Source organism: Oreochromis aureus, linkage group 7 (assembly GCF_013358895.1).
Source record: "Oreochromis aureus strain Israel breed Guangdong linkage group 7, ZZ_aureus, whole genome shotgun sequence".
NCBI lineage: Eukaryota > Metazoa > Chordata > Actinopteri > Cichliformes > Cichlidae > Oreochromis > Oreochromis aureus.
In genome coordinates, this window is record NC_052948.1 from 37,763,213 (window position 1) to 37,781,935 (window position 18,723).

Genomic DNA, 18,723 nt, shown 5'->3' on the forward strand with positions numbered 1-18,723 from the left:
CATTAGACTGCAAAAAACAAAATAATCCCTGTGATCCCCTTTAGAGGGATAGGAAAAAGTTTATGCTCAACGTAACAATCTGGTGCATTAAAGGAATACACTGATCATTTAAGGAACACAAAAACAGCCTGAGAGACCAGTGAAGACGACTAAAGTGGATGATTGCAGATCTTTTACCTTGGTTAAGAAAAAACTTCACAACATTTGTCCAAGTTAATAGGAGTCTTGATCATTCTCAAAGTGTAAGAGATGCTCTAATGAATTCAAATGCAAAGGAGTTACAACAAGGACATGCAGTAAGGTCCTGTTTGTGGGGGTTTTTCAGCCTAATGTCTTTCATCAACATCAACACCTCTTTGAACTTTATATTGAGAAATTAATTCAACACCTAACAAATGCCAGTTCAAAAGCTGGAATCTGTTCCAGATCTTTAATTTCAAGAAACAAAATTTCAAGACTGGAAATGCAGCATTTGGTGATGTCCAAGGGCTGTAGAGTACAGGCACTTACTGACTGCAGATAATTTGATTCCAAGTATTAAAACCAATCCCTATAGTTACAATGATGTTAATTTGCCCAATTACTGTTCTGGCTGCAATTCTTAAATAGATGATAAACCCTCTGCAATGAAGCTGAGAGTCAGCCCTTAATATCTCAACTGTTTGATTTACATCCACTGTGTTGGGTCAGACATGCAAAATTAGAAAAAATTCTGTGTATATTAAAACTGTATACTCCATTAGTTCATTTAAAAGTTTTATTGTGGAACTTGTTTCAGAATGAAATGTCTGTAGGTGCAAGTTCCGGTTTCATTTCCTGTTTTAAAATAGTCTCCCTTTTACTTCCATATGTTTTTCAACAGAGAACAAATTTATGGGATTGGAACAGATGACCTGTTTGATCTTAATCTACTCCCATTTTCAGCGATTATTATGCAGTTTGTAGTGAAACCATATTGACCACAGAATGCACATTTCTTCCATCAAGGATATTTTGGAAAAGACTGCCTGGGAGGTAGGCCTACAGGAAATTAACCTTTTTTTTTTAAACTAATATGCACAGTTGGATGGCATAAACAGAACACACACTTCCAAACTTCTATAAAAAGAATAAAGCAATGGAATTGAAAAATTAATTGGATTTTCTTCAGTGTTTTTCTACTAAATAGTTAATTTGTGCTGGTAATACCTGGTAACATGCTAATTATATCAATATAAACATACTGAATTTGGTACAGTAACTATTGTTACCGTCTTTGGAAATGTTGCCATGCTAACATATGCAAAGAAGGACATGGCCCTGCCACTGAAGTGTCTGACAACTTTTAAAATAATTAATATACATCTGCCTCAGGATTGTTATTGTTTTCCATAAAGTGTTACCTCTGAAGCTGAAAATTTACCCCAATGCAAAAGTAACAAGAAATGCAATCCTAGGTGCCATGTAAGTCTGGCTCCAAAACTGACTGAACCTCCTTAGACTCCCTTGTTAAAATGCCTAATTTTATGTCTTCAAAAAGCATATTTATATCCTAGTACAAAAAAGGCTTTTGTCTCTCTATGGATAGTTTTTCATATGTGATAATTTATAATAATTCAAAAAAGGGTGAATTTCTTTATAACTCTTCCCCCTGCATACTGAAGTTGGGGTGTTGCTGCTTTAGTTCACAGGTGTCTGGACATAGATAGCTGTGTTTATACTTTTGGGGAATTTTTTAAGCATTTTCTGCCTGACACTATATGACTGTTATGTGCCACAGGCCACTGAGAAAGTTTATTTGTTCAGTTTAGGTGACTGTAATTCCACCATTTTTTATACTGTTACGTAGCTGATCCTAGTCGAAAACCAGTGGGTGTTGTCACTGTGGTTTAGTCCATTTTTTACAATGTCTGTGGTCTTTGCCCATGCAACCCACTCTCCAACAAGGTTCATGTAATTAAGCTGAGCAGTTTGCATAGTCTTGGTGACGAAACTGAGTGAGACTAACAAAAAAAAACCAACAACCCACAAACAACATTGAAAAGCGTTCCTTTACAAAAATTAGTGCTTAACCCAACATATAAGTGTGGTTGCTAGAAATGTTTTGGTTTTGGATATATTTGGTAATAAACTACATGACTGAAGAAATTAACACTTTGAACTGATGGCACTAAATGAAAAGTCAGTGGATCATTCGCATTATTAAAATCCATCCAGATAAGAGCATGAATGTACCAACCAAATGTCAAGGAAATCCATCCAACAACTGACGAGACATTTCATTCTTATACCACAAATGTCATCCTCATTGGAGTGGCGGAGAAAAAGTTTTTCCAGAGTTACAAGGACTTCATTAATCACAAGAAAATAATTAATTTCTTTTAGGTTTATGGCACTCCACTTCTATTAATTTTTTTGCAACGAACAGTGTTCTTACAGGTTTTCAAAACTAGAGACGCTTATATAACTTAATCATGCAATGTTTCAACACTTTACTCACAATCACAGTCACCCCTGACTCACATATCTCATTTTACTCTTTCACTTTAATTTTCTATACTGCAAAATTGTGTTAATTGTGTTTCATCCAGCCTCTCAGCTGACTTGCATCTTTCAAACATGTGATGCTTAGAACAATACAATGGTATAGCAATAAAACCCAATCCTAAGATCTGTATGAGGCTGTTATTAGTTTTAAAAGGGAAAATCATTTAATTAGATGAGATGACTCTTTACTTTCATTAACCCCACCTTTCGTGAGATTCTTCACCCTGAAATGCTTCAGGGGAGATTCTTATTTGTAGCCTTTTTACCCTACATAAAGCACCTTGAGGCGACTGTTGTTGTGATTTGGCACTATATAAATAATTAAAACTGAGTTGTACCAGCAAAAGGTGACAAGGGAAGCTCTTAAGTATCACTGTGTTAAATTGTTAAAAAAAAATAGCATGTGTATTTAGTCAACTTTCTCTGAGTAAATAAAAGCTTAGCAATTTTCTCCTTGAGCAGTTTTTCATTTTAAGAGTAATTTCTCTAAATGATGGGAGGTGCAGCAGTTTCCACTCTGAAGCCCTTCATTAGAGGTAGCTCCTTCTCACCAGCCTTTGATTCAGGGTCAAAGGTCAAGCCACCTAAAACTTGCTTGTTTAACTGCTCATAGTTAGATTTGCCCTTTCACACATGTGTGTCATTACATATAGCTTGGCCCCAAAACACATTCCTGGCCACATGTAAGCTGGAGTAGATTTAGAGCTGTGAAGTGGCCTTTTCTTTAAAAAAAAAAAAAAAATCTTCAAAATGTTGGTTGTGTCACACTTGGAAACGAGTGCCATATGTTTATGGTTCCACTTTTAGCTTTTAATACTCAGTTGTGTTGCTAGGAGGGGATGGGAGGAACCAAAATAAAGTCAACAAACAACAACAAAGCTGACATTTGTGTGATTTATTGTGAGAATGTTAGAAACACAAAAAGGGACAGAAAGTTTTGGGGAAAATTATCAAAATCTCTATCACACAAAGCACATGTTGATTGCACAGTAGATTAGTAACAGAATAATGACACCACATGTGTTTAGACTGGTTCCCTATAAAGCCTGGTTTTCACTAACACTGAGGTCTGCAGGAAAAAATCATTCTCAATCGTGCATAACAAGCATGAACAGCGTAATGCTTTTGTTTTTGTCAGTAGCTTTCAGTAGGTAACTGAAATGATGTTTGGTGGAACAAGTACAGAAACTGTGATAATTCAATCCAGGAAAACAAAAAGAAATGTATTTTCAAAGAGGACAAACATTACAAAGATAGATATATTTAGAAAAGAAACATTTAATGAGTGAACCTAAAACAGGAATTTACTCCATGGACTCCAGAGAGTTCAAAAGCCACATTTAGGTGGGTGCATTTTTAACATGCATCTGGAGAAAATGGAAAGCGTTAAGTCATGAAGTGATGATGCTTGTTGGCATCCCTTACAACTAAAGGTTTCAAGAAAATATTCCCTGTGTTCCTAGAAAGAAATAATGTTACCAAGTAGGCTCAAGGCTTAATTAACTTGACTAATTAATTATTAGTCTATTAACATTACTGACCCAAACATCTGAACTAACTGTCCGTGATCACATCTTGTAATGTAAAATGTCAGTACCACTTTTTCAGCAATCCAAATTAGATCTTTGGAAAAAAATAATAAATCTGAAAGTGATGAAAGAAGACAGAAAATACATTTTGTGGAAACACTGACTTGTAAATGTGACAGCCTGAATGACTTAGCATGTGGTTTTAATTTTGAGAGTCATCCCATTAGTCTTTAATTATTGGTACAAGGTGCTTTCTGAACTGCTTAGTGCCAGTAGGGTCAAACGCCATAATTTTGATGTAAATTGATCTTGAATTATGCAGTGCATTATACATTTTCTTCAAAGAGCCACCCACCACAGGCACTGGAACCCTGTAGTCTTAGTTAAGTCTAGTCTAATTTTGTTTTGCCACTAAAATTAACTTAATTGGCCAAATGTTTCACATGTAAAAACTTTGAATAATGTATCTTAAATTGACTTTTGGATTCTGCAGTATCAAAGCAGTTAATCAATGATTTACTGAATTTTACTATCAAAAAAGAGCTAACAGCAAACACAGATAGAAGTAAATACGAGAATGTTTGATGTCTAAGTGAGAAGGTTTCACATATGTTTGTGCTTCAGCCCCAGAGCGCCTATCATGATGAATAAAGTACAATAATTTTAATTTCAAATCACTTGCCTTGTGGGCTCAGACTATGCCAACAGAGGGAGGAGAAAATGTGAGTCTGGATTAACTAAGTTATCTAGCGATAAGTTTCTCTCCTCAGGACAAGCCTTGTGTCATAGAGATTAGCAGAGTGACAGAAAGGAAAGCAAAGTTTAGTGTTTGAACAAAATCGTGTAACACCAGCCCGCATATGTGTATGAAGTGTGTATCCACTTTGCAATTCAACAGAAACGTGCCAAAAAGCTTGGCTTTAAACCTTTGCATTAAATGTTAATATGAAATTTTAGGTCACTATTAGTGTCACTATTACCAGGTTCTAGTTGAGAAGAATGACCGTAGATTAGTCTCATCTGGAGATTCAAAGTTTTCAGTTACAGTAATACTCAGATTTTATTTTTCTAACGTTCTTTCACAGTTTTCTGTTTACAGATTGCTTCACATAAGTCAACATGTCCCCAAAACAAGATGAGACCTGCACTGAAAACTGAGCACAACATTATCTATGTTGCCAAGAGGGAGAGGACGAGGGAAAAGAAGGAAACTCATCCAATTTTAATTTGCTGGCCGCGGCAGCCAAAACTCTCATTTACTGTATAAATTTCTGGCTGCCAAGAGCTGGTGTCCAAATCAAATAGCCGAGCACAGCAGACGCTAAAACCGCTTCAAATGGTGGACTCTTGGTCCAATTCATATTTAGTCTAAAATGAGCACAGATGGGGGGAGTTTTATTTTTTTTTTTTATTTATTCTTTGTATGCTGGTGGGTGCTCTGACTTCTCTCATCATAAAAATGCCTTGAATGGAAGAGGTTTGTATTTGAAAAGGACATGCAGTAATGAAAATGGTATCATGATTGTTCTTTATACAGTTATGATTTGAGAAAGGGAACAGGAAGAAGGCAGAGATGTGTTTGCGAATGTGAGAGAAAAAGTGGTGTGTGAGGCGTAGGTTTCTGCATGTGAGGAAATCTGTTTAGGCTCAACTTCAAATTTACAAGGAGGGTAACTCTGGGGCTATGTACTACATTCTGTGTGCATCTCATCACCCAAAAAAGCTGGGAAGTTTATGCTTAAAATCAAAAGTCGGAAATGCTGTCATTGTGTCAGATTTTCTTTTTTGCCCTCCAGCGTCTAATGAAAAGGCCTTCTGCTGTGAAATTTGGCAGTAAAAACATATAACCAAGCTGGATGATATTTAAAGTGATTTGTAAGACACTGATCTTTTTGCATTACAGAGCGAGAGAGAGAGAGGGTACACCATGGACAGGTCACCAGTCTGTCCCAGAGCTAACGCACAGAGACGGACAACCATCTCTATGTGCAATTTAGAATTTAGAATTATCAATTAACCTAACCCCACTAACTGCATGTCTTTGGACTGTGAGAGGAAACCCAGAGTACCCAGAGAGAACCCATGCAAACTCTGGGAGAACAATCAAACTCCACACAGAAAGACCCTGATGGTGGGATTGAACTCCTTCTTGCTGTGAGGCAACAGTGCTAACAACTGCTACTGTGCTGCCCCTATATATAAATATAAAAATGTGTTCATCCCCTTATTGGCTTCCTTATAGTCACACCTGCTTAGTCTAAGGCAAAGCAGGTATAAGGTAAGACAATTCAAAAAATGCTTTCCAAAAAAGTGTAAATTTGCAAAGCCTTTAGAAAACATTTAACTTTGAGTTTACAAGGTGAGTTTGAGCTTCTGTCCTGCAGAAAAAGTAGAAACACTTCTTAATACAGGATGTAGTTTGGTTCAACCATGCTGTATATCAAATTCAATTACAATGTCACCAACATTTGCAAAGGTAACAGGTGCTGAGTTTCATTCAGTTTAGACTGTACTGCTAAAAAAGGGCACTGGGTGTGTAATCATTAATTTAATGAAATTTCAGTATTAATTCAACTATATAGTTACACCATCCACATAGTGACCTTGGGTGCTGTGAGGAAAATATCTAATTCAAAATGTATATGAACTATATGCTTGAATGAAATAACTGGGTAACCATGGTGACAAAACTGCACCTAGCGCTGCAGTGTTTTGTGCTACACAATGTTATCTTCACAATTTCAAGTAATTACTCTCATATTATATAATATCCTGTATCTTTATGAGCTCTGTGACACAACTGCCTACTTGCTGCCCTATTGTTGGATTGTTCTCCCAACACAGTTTTAACATTAACATTTAATATTGTTCCCGCCTGCTCACAGTAATTTGAATATAAGTGTCACTGACCTAGAAAATCCTTTATCCTCATTATGACATCAGAACATGTCACTGCTTTAACCCTGATTTGAGTTTGTGTAATTTAATACACTACAGTACAGTGGTACATTTTTTGGGTTTGATTTTTCAAGTGTGTATATGTCACAAAAAAGACATTGTAATGGTGGATTTCATGTCAGAAAGGGTGAGAGAATGTGTTTTCTTAAATCTGTCACAATCACCTTTAACAATAAATACTTCTATGTGACCAATCATGTCCCACCCGCAAAACCTACTGTACGGTATCGAAAAACTAGTGACACATTGAAAGAATGCTTTCAAACATAATGCAAGAAAGTAACAGAAAAATGTAGAAGTGATTTCACAAGATATGCTGTCTCCTGTTGGCTGCTTGCCATGTAAAGTACATGACATGATGTTTTTGGTCAGCTTTTCAGCTACTATCTGTGTTGCTGACACGGCACTGATAAATGGAAGTAAACACATTCAACACACAGCTTGTACCTTGTGAGAAAATGAAACCAATATCCTAGTTAACTTTTATTGGAACACTACCAGGAACATATTCGCTAACTCCATTTACGATCACTTAAATAGACTGTGAAAACTGTGGAGCACATCGTTGGTGTTCAGCTAACAGGAGGACTCTCACAAAGTACAGGCAGCCAAAGTGCACTGGCACTTTTTTTTCCTTCTCATAACTATGTAGTCTGGCAGACAGTAGCAGTTAGTGAATACATCCCAGCTGGAACTCACTGTCAGACAGCAGTGACAGTCACAGCAGGATGCAGAGTGCATGAGCTGATCAAAGCTACATAGCAACAAGTATGCATCAAAAAAACATTACTGTTTTTCTTTTTCATTTTGCCAGAAGTGTCACTCTAAAGACCTATTGGATGAATATGAATGCGTTGATCACTGCATTCTTCTGGCATGAGTTTGAATACCCCGGTGCACTAATGGCATGCATATGACAGTAGGGGTACCTACATATCAAGAAAGAAAGAACAATGTTTTCACCTATTTCTCTAAGCTCTGTTCTGAAGCTGAAAATATAAATAATAAAAAGAACAGACACCCAGAGAAAGGTGAGAAAGAGAAGAGACAGAAACACAGTATTTGCAGCATCGGGATGCGACAGCACCCGTGGCTAAAGTGTTCTGGAAAAAAACATTCTTATGTTTTCTTATTAGCTCCCAAAATATCAGGTTTTTACACGAGAGCTCACTCCAGGTTGAAATTAATTCATGCCACTGGCATAACTATATTTGATTATGTAGCTCCCTGCCGTGAGGACAGAGAGAAAAAAATGAATTAAAAAATACTTAATTAACTTTAACTTTCACCATGGACTAGGTCATGTAACTGCCATGACTACAGTTAGAAAAGAAATATGCAACAGAAAAAAACCTGACTGTGTCATCTGTGTGTATTAGAGTGCTGACTAAATATGGGTGTGAAGTGATCAATATGGCTTATAATGTAAAGTGTTTTAAGAGGTCAATAAACTCAATAACTCAGTAACCTTTTCTTCAGCAGTTTTTGTTATCACAGAAAAAAACACAATTTTTTCTTTCATATTAATAATTGCATTTTGGTGGGTGTTTGTGAGTTTTTGTGTGTGCTTTTAATGACTGTTCTTGCTCTTGTTCTAAAAGTGCAGGTGTATACAAAGTGTTCAGTTCAGCACTACAGCTTTAGTAGTTAAACAAATAGCCTGTAAAAGATGAGATTATATTTTTGAACAAATAGGAGGTCATTGTTTTTATGAATGGAATAGAACCTGAATGGACTCTAAAAACAGATATGGACAGAGACGACACTAGAAAAGCTGACCAAAGTGCAGTTCATTCAATATTTTAATAATTTTACTTTAGCAGTAGTAGTACACAAAAATGATACAGTATAAAATATTTGTTTGCCGTAAAAGTATTTAAATATTATGTAAAGTTTGCAATATATATTAGTAAAATTACATTTAAGCAGTAAAAACCTATTTAACTATATGTACAGTTATGTCCATATATATAAGGAAAAAGTTGGGTTTTTTTAGGTTTTTATTTAGCCTCTGTAATCAAAGATGTGATTTGTACTCAAATATGTTATTGAGTAGCACACTTTCAGCTTTAATGGAAGTGCTTTACAAAAGTACTGTATTAACTGTATTAGGAAATACAACTATAGAAGATATATGCAGGAAAATCTAAAATCTGTAAGAATATGAAATGTTGCATTTCCTTTCTGGAGCTGTTTTCAGTTGCTACCTGTCTGAGATTAGGTGACAAATTTGGCTACTGAATATTATCTCTTTGTTTTGAGAAACTCTTGGGTTCTTTTGTAATATGGTTGCTTGTCATTATCCATCAGCACTACAGAGCGCTGTCTTATCAGTTTGGCAGCACTTTCCTGAATCACTATCAATACACATCAGAATCCATTTTAATGTTTCTTTCTGTAACCACATCATAAATAAATACTAATTTCATTAGCAGCCATACATGTCCATGCCATAATATTAGTTCCACCATGTTTGACATGTGGTGTGCTTCAGATGATGAGCTGTTCCTTTCCTCTGTCATATTTTTCTCTTTCCTTCATTCTGATGAAATCTGTCAGAAGTCATAGGAGTTGGCAGGCCCTTGTTGTCTAGCAACATCTGATCTGTTCTTCAATTTAATTAAAATCAGTTTTATTTGTATTGTGCCAAATCGCAACAACAATTGCCTCAAGGCACTTTATATCATAAGGTAAAGGAAAAATGATATGATCGTCTACTTTTTTTTCTCCTTTTAGTTTTTGTTTTTGCTCTGGTAGTTTTATTTTGGCATTCTCTCATGGTCTCCTTCATCTGTTTGGACTTAGTATTAAGCATTCCAGTGAACAGTTACAAAATGGCAGTTCAACACTTCCATCAATCAATTCCACATCATTCCTTTACTGAATTTCTGATGAAAAACAAGCCTTATCCTGACCATGATACTGCTTGTCAGACAATTTTCCCATTACTTTTTGGGCTCTGAACTGGGGGACTATGTAATAACCCTCATATAATGAAACAGAATTCTGTTAGACTGATCTAAATTCCAGAGAATTCCAAAAGAAAGCTGAAATCTGAGGAACATTCTAAAAAAAGTAAATATAGCCAAAAAAATCTATTGAAAGTGTCAGTTAAAGTGTTTATGAACTGAAGATAACAAATAGCTTTTTATGATCCATTGAGAATCACCAGCCCCTCATTAAACAATATGACATAGATGAAAAAAACCCTAATTTCCTAATAATAATACTAGTGATAATAATAATAATACATACATTTCAGACATACGCCTGAAACCCTAAAGTTCCAGTGTGCTTTCAATAGGCAACAAAACTGGGTAAAATTGTTTTAAATTAGTCGTAATCAGTTTCTTTTTTTGTAGTTAATATATCTACTCATCAATTCCACAACTGTAAGACAATAAGAAAATTAGTGGCCACGTATTTTCATGTCTGAACCACATAGGGCTGGATGGAAGGAGAAGCTGGATTTACAGTCCATGATGCCTCAGTCTCTTATCTACACTGTTCCTGACCCTTTCCCTCTGCCTCTTCTTTGGATAGTATATTCTCTGCTCACTCTCTCTGTCATCTCTACAGCATCTTCATCTGCTTCCACCTCCTCCTCTTCTTTATCTGCCTCCTACACTGCTACTCTCTCCTCCCTCATCACCATCTCACCTCTTCCCCCTCACTTCAAGTCTCATCTCCTGAACTAAAGTTAAACCTCTAACATAAGAAAATATGCATAAACATGGACAAATTATTCACTCCCAATATCACTGCAGTTAAGTTATTGTGAGCAGATTAGATATGTGATCCTCCCCTGGAAAGAGAGGGGGAAAATAAACAACACACAGTAGCCATAACAGCAACAGCAACAATAGTCAGTTATAAGGTAGCAGTATGCCAGAATCACGATCAGGGCTTCAGTGTGCTATAAAAAGCTTTCCCTGGTATAAAGATTGATTACATTCACATATTAAAGTTTATCTGCTCATATTAGCTAATACCAGCTAATGGCTAATATGAGCTAACACCAATGAAAATGACAACTCCTGTCGACAGAAAACTTAGGGATATTCTTAACAGCTCACTTCAATATCACTTGGACAAAGGTCGTACTTCAGTGACCTTTTCTGGACTCCTTTAACAAAGTTTTGCATCCTCCTCAAGAGTAAGATGGACCCTTCACATCATAGATGTTGACAGGTAATCAGAGCTCTGATAGGCTGCACTTCCTATAGGTCAATGTTGGCCAGAGCATTTAATGTGATTCGAAAAACGTAAAATGTCATAAAATATTTAATTAAGACATATCAGGCTTTTATTCCTGATTCAATGTTAAGTGTTGAAATTTATATGAAAAAAAGTTCTTATAGAAAGACCATAGTGGAAACTTTGTTTGCCATCTGTGGCCAGAACTGGAAAATGCAGATTGACTGACCATGTACTAGTACTACTACTACTAGTAATAGTAGATATAATACAGTATTATATATAATATTATATAGTATAAAATCCATTATGATGGTGTGGAGAGGCAAATTTAATCTTAAACCCCAATGCCCCGGTACCGGCGAGGAAACATCCGCTTTGCCAGGTCTGTTCTGTAAACACAGACATGTTTGGTATCCACAGAAACATTAGAATCTCAACTAAAAGCTCACACAAACCATTTCTACGACCACCAAACATAACTAAAACAGCAAACGATTAAATTAGTGGGTAGTGTAAACATTTCGTGAAATGACGTAAGTACAAACCACCCAACAGCATGTGAGCGGAAAAACAATACATTTTCTAAAAGCTGACATCATACAGATTCCAAAACAGCAACTTTTGTCACGCTCTGACCAAAACTCACTGAACCATCCACAAAAGATGACCAAAACTATGCTTTACTTTTGAAAAAACAGTTGCATGAATTCTCTTACCTCTGCTGTCTTGCCTTGAAAACTTTATGTGTATTTCTCACCTTGCAATTTGTGATTGGTGGGATTGATGGTGATGTTACCGTGAATCTATTGGCTTAAATGATTAAAAAGAGGGGTCAGTCATGCAAATCCGCCAAATGAAGCCAAAGTTACAGCCCCTCAGAATTTAAAGTCCCAAAGACCTTTTTCGCTGAGCAAATTACATTCACGCAAGGCCCATTATACGTGTGTGGGTGGGTGATTCTTCCAAAAAATTTTCAAAAACAAGTATTTTTAAGGCATGTAAATAACACTGAATAATTTCTGCTGCTTCATACCTAAGGAATTTCAGCACTCAGAGACTGTGCCAAAATGTGCCAAACTGCAAAACACCTTACTAAAAACCTCTCTAACTTAACTCTGTTTCACTTTAGCAGTATCAGTCTTTGCACAGATAATGTCCATATGTTGATTTATAATTTTAATTTGGGTTTTATGTTTGAGTTTCTTGTCTACTGAAGGATATATTCAAAGGGGTTATACCATATTCATTTTGGGCATGTTATTTTTGAGCAGGAACCTCAGAAAAACCCTTGGGATTAAAAAGGTTTTTTTTTTAAAAAACAACAACATTGGTTTTTAGATAGTTATACACCTCACTGCAATGCATTGTTTTCATATTTTGTTGCCAACAAAATCACCAACAATAAATCATACAACAAATGCATAATATGGAAATTCCTACCAAGTACAATTAAACAAAAGTGTAACTGTTCAAAGTATTGCAAAGTGTTATTTGCCATATATAGCATAAAAGAGATTGTTTTGTTTTTGTTAAATTTATTTGAAAGAATTTAGTAGATTATACCCCGCCCCACAATTATCCACTAACATCCCGTGATCAAGTTCCTCACTAAAATGGGACTTATATATCAGCAACATTTAAGATGTGTCTCTTTTAGCTTCTGTGACAGTCAATTCAATTCAATTTATTTATATAGCACCACATTACTACAGTCATCTCAAAGTGCTGTATATTGTAAGGTAAAGACCTCACGATAAAATGTACATTAGTGCACGTGATGTAAAGAAGGGAGCAAGAGAGATTTCAACCTTCAATGGTCGACTGGTGGAGGAGCAGGAGAACCCCTCTTGGTTGAAGAGTGAAATCCTTACTGGAATTACATACCTGTTTCCACTGAGCTGGTTTGCTTTTCATGTATGCCTTCTCTGGAATACTTATCCCTCTGAATTTGCTTGTACTTCATGAAGAAATTTAGAAGTCCCTCTCACCATACATATATTCAAATTATGACTGCCTGGCTGTCAAGGACATTTTAATACCCAAATTTCAATACGTAAAAATTATAACCCTTTTAACCCACCTTTATTTATATAAAAACAACCTTTGATTGAAAGACAGTATTTGAAAATAATGCATTTACTAACTTGCCACATAAAGCTAATTTAATAATTATTGGATTTTTGCACTTTTATGCTTTAAAATATTACAATTAAAATATTTTTAAAATATTCTATATATAGGAAATGACATTTTGATTAGCATGTTTCTTTTCGTGACTATTTTCGTGACTTTGTGTGGCTATCAGGTAATAGCTAATGGTTAAATGGCTAACTGTGCACTATCCAGGTTAACGTTTATGATAACTGTTTAATACTTAAGCGTTGCTGAAATGGGGGCAGTGTGAAAACACCATGATCAACACCTCTGTGTGCAAATGTTGTTCCTTATTGACAGGCATAAAATTATTTTAACATCTTTGGAGTATCACTCTCCTAGGACAAGAATGGAGAATGAAATGACAATGCTTAGAGACCTCCTGAAGCTTATGAGATTATGCAAATCTGTATTAAAAGCAGCAACAGAGCTCATCAAGTTTTCTGCACCTAGCCACCTGTAGACAGGTTCTGCACTCTTAACTCAGTATGTCTGGAGTAGATTGACATTGATGTGAAGAAAATGGCAAATGATGAAAGAGTCAGATTGTTGTATCTAATTTGGTGAAATCACGGTTATCAAACTTGAACAAAAACCATTTAGTCGATTGCCCAGGTGTTTATCTAACTTAAAAGCATCAAGAGCCATTCCCCTGTTACCCTTCTTATGCGATCTTATCAGTTTTTATTCCAACCCAGACTCTCTGTAAACTGTTATTACTGAGCCCAGTCTCAATCTTATGGCTCAGTGTTGTACCATAGTTTGGCTTTGTTTATTTCAGCCCTCACCTCCCTGCTGAACTCATGAATGCATTTTTTTTCCTTTCACACAACAGACAGTTTCTGTCATCCCTTAATTCCAAAACCGAATAAATGCACGCACTGTTGTGTAATTGCATTACATTGCAGTGCGTTTTATTTTTCATATGATTTACAATATAATCCTCATATATTTTTGTAATGTAACTTGTTTGTCTTTAAAGTGGAGACAGCCACATTACACCTCTCAACTATTCTTATTTTCTATAATCACAATCTTTCCCCTAATCATGGTGTAGTTGCCAGACATCACATGCAGTTAGAATAAAAAATAAATGCCTTTGGGCATATGAGCAAATGGAAGTACAGAACATAATCGGGGGTTTTACAGAATTGTGCAACACCTCTGTTTCTCATTTCTCATGGAAATAGGATTTGGTATTTTCAATACTGTTTACTGTGATCCTATTACATCCTCAGTTTACCCATTTACTCCTCAAAGCTTTTTGAGATTAAACTCTTTGGCATTTTCAGGCTTAATAAGGCAGAGAATAGCATTATTCCTCTGAAGGTGATACTAATTTGCATAGTTGCCCACTTCATACACACATACATACACACAGACACCCACACCTATTGCAAACAGCGTCCGTCCTTTTTCTCCCAGTCACACCACACATCCCACCACCCTCTATCTCCCTCCTCCTCTTTCCATCCAGCTAACCCAGCAAATGTTTAAATTACACGACCAAGTAAGCAAGATTAATTAAAATGATAATCTACAGGCTGAATATATTTCACAGTTAGCTAGGCGGCTGTTTGAAATTGCTGTGCAGAGTTTTAAAGTCAAAGTGAAGTGTTGACCTAACTGTCTGCTTTAGTGAAAGTCATTAGCTCAATTAAGAACACACAGACAATAAAGCCCCCATTATATGCAAAATACCCAGCTCTATAATATACTTTATTAATGTAATGAATTGTAATGAGATTAAAAAAATATAGTAATATTTGATTTATGCTGTAAATGTTAAATCATGTATATTTAATTTTAATACAGATATCTGGAGAGCTAACATCTGTGAAAATGAAGCTATCCGAATATAAAGTATTTCCCTTAAAGGCTTAGGAAGAGAACAAGTAGTCTCTTGAGCCTCATTACAGGATCTGAAAAGTTCCTTTACCTGTATACACAGTATATACAAAGGTTCTATACATTACATTTTTGTGTCCTTTTCCATATAATACAGAACTGAGCTCTTTTGTTATATTTAGTACACTGTTACCAAAGATGATTCTTCAGGTTTGAAGATGCTGCAACAATGCTGTTCTCAACCGCTCTATCTCCCAGCAACAAGCTTTAATCAAAACATGGGTGAGATTCTCTATTCGCGGATGCCAGATAATCCTCTTATGAAGTAACTATAGACTAAAACTTGAAACTGTTTCTCATCATTCTCCCATTCATTCTGATGCAACATACGGAAGCAGCACACACTGTACTGTGTTATATGAGCCCATCACCCTGACATGGGTGAGAATGGGAAAAGATTTTCAGAATCCTCAATCACTGTCAATTAGTGGCTGAAAAAGTGTAATCTCTGTGAATGTATTTGCATGTATATTCTGTGTGTGCATATCTGTGCTTTGTGTGTATTCTGTGTGCACAACTCTGTACAAACCTCCCCATCTCCATGCTTCATTTAGCTGTCATTAGTAGAATTAATGGCTGTGGGTTTGAGCCAGGGAGAGAATATGGCACATTTCCAAAAATATGGGCGAACAACTCTGTGAGCAACTCAGAAGTTGCTCAGAGTCATGGATGCTAGAAGGATGGTGGTGAAGGATGAGAATTTAAATGAGGATTAGAGTAAGAGACACAAACACGGAGAAGAAACAATGAGAGAGGGAGCTGAGATGCAGATAGGGAGTGCAAGTATTAGAAAAGATTGACTTGCAAGAGAGAAGTAATTGGTATCACTGGTCGAGCGACAAATGGGTTGAAGGAAGAGTGGAGATGGAGGCAGAGACAGACAGAGATAGATGGTGTTCATTTTGATTGAAAATAAAGGAGTGACACTACAGCTGGAGAATGGCATGATAGCATATTGGACTCTTCTTTCATTCACATTTAAAATATATGTTTTTTTTTTAATCATTTTTGACTTTCTTTCAACAAAAGTCAGCTTTTTCATGTATAGTGAAAATAGAGGCGTTTAAAACCCACCCTGAAGTACATGAAAAGCATCTGTCCAATTGCATTGTAAATGCAGGCTGTAAAAGGAGCATTTTGAAATCCTCTTCAGAGAAATGGTCAAGTACTTTTTCCACAGAGCAACAAAATTACAAACTGTTTTCTCTGTGTCACTGCGACTGATAAAAGTGCATTTAATAGCTTATCATTATGTTTTTGCTGTAAAATGGTTACTTCAGTTTTGAATTTTTTCTTAGCAACACCGTCCCGGTTTTGATTATTTGTTAGTTGGAGGATTTCAGTGTAGTCACTAGTGTATCCTAAAACATCCTGTCCAGTTAGCTTTTTTTGGATTTCCCAGAAACCCGTTTTAGCAACAAAGCTGAAAAGACAAAAGCATCTATCAGTCCACTGTGAAATATCTCAAAAAGGACTGGACAGCATGTAGCATGTATTTGTGCATTTATGGTTTATGGGATGAATCTTTAAATCTTTAACGTAAAGTGGTCAACATGTGAAACATTATACAACATTTAAGCGCTGTCATACAGCAATACTGTTGTTAATATAACGATTTACAGTGCCACTATGTCTTGGTAGTTTGCAAAATCTCAGAACCACAACTATTCAGGTGGACTAATGAATGTCTTAATAATCAAACTGCAGTGCATCGTGGATACTGCCATTGATTTAATTTTATAATAATGGAGTGAATAATGTGATGAATGAGTCCATGGGAAAGTTGAAGGATCACGATAAAATAAAAGTACTTGACTGAAATGAAAATATCCAAGAGCTTTGGTTGCAAGGTAGAGACATGCTTGTATAGGGCTGCTGTACAGAATGTGAGCCGTTAAGGTATTTTGAGTAGCAAATAAAATGCTTTGGCCTTGCATAAACCAGTGCTTAACCGTGACACTTAATACAAGTCCTATTTTGTGCAGAGCTGGTGAGGAAAGGTTAAGTGGATGCCACTGGAGAGCAGAGAAAACACAGCTTGGAGTAAAGTCAGTGAAAACAAAACAAAAAGCGGAATGTGGTAAGAAAAGACAGGAGATTATTGTAGTCATGTCAAAAAGAAGATTATATGCAGGGGAATGACTTATATGTGCGCCTGCTATTTTATCACTGCCCTTGTCGTACATCCAAATTTTCCTTGATGCAGCCACACAGATAGGTATATTTATAGGATGTATACTTTCAAACAGATCATTACTTACATTTAGAGAAGGCACTTTTTTTTCTTTCTGTCTTGAACATCAAAACGTTGCGGGTATTATCAGGATGCATCATCGAATATGTGCTTCCTCCACAAAATGAGGTTTTGGTCTTTGGGGTGTATTTGGATATGCTGTACTTCTTTAGACCTTCACGCTAACAGGAAGGAAGAAGAACAAGATGCCTTCTTATCAGTAGCTTGTCAAGATTAAAAGCTGAATTTTGACCGAATGTTATTTGCTTTGTTTCAAATCCTCTCAAAAGACAGTAAAATAGATTCAACCACTGAAAGTTGAGGTATTATGTTGTGTCCCCAGTTCAAAAAGAACAAAGAAGATTCCTGTGAAATAGAGGTGACTGCCATTAGAAAATGTGTTTATATCTCTTGTTTTATAATTAAGTATAAGTATATATACATTTCAGATGTATAGATCAAATAAATTCTCCTGTCTTCAAAACAGAGGCATCATTTTCCCAGAAAAGAAAGCATTGTTTTCACACTAATAAAGCAGTATGTATACATGCAGCACTAATAGCAGCAGCACATAGATACAAGCACACACATCAGCGGTGGTGCCCTGTCAGCCTAATGAGCTTTTCAAAGCCTTCTTTTGGCCTTGGATGTGTGTTTTGAAAGCTAATATGACATACAGAGCAATTTGAACGTCAGAGCTTGGCCATTAGGGTGGGATGGTTAAGGTTAGGCTTTATGTTAGAGTCCTCTCAGTGAATGGAAGTCTGTATAATGTCTTAACAAGCATAGCTGTGTGAACCTGTCTGTACTTGTATTTAAATACACTTAGATGTGTGCAGGCATATTCCTACAGTATGTAGTATTTGTCAGTGTCTGTATTTTCCATGTGTGTGTTTCCTCATCTACTTTCATGTACACGCAACTGTGTTACAGCAGGTTAGACAGTCATGTCAATGGCAGGAATGACTGAGGTATCAGTAATTAAAGCGTTTTTAATTGCTTTACTTGGTGTCATTAAAGTAGTGAGGGTCAGACTGCTGACACACAAAGACAAATGTAGACACAATGAGCACAGAGTTGTACCCACATACACAGATATTTTGGTAGTGGGATGCATTTCTAGTTATTGTGCACTGCGTGGATGACACTAATCACTGTAGCATGAGATTTCTCCTAACCTTTCTGCTAGATGCTATATTGGGTATATTCACAAAC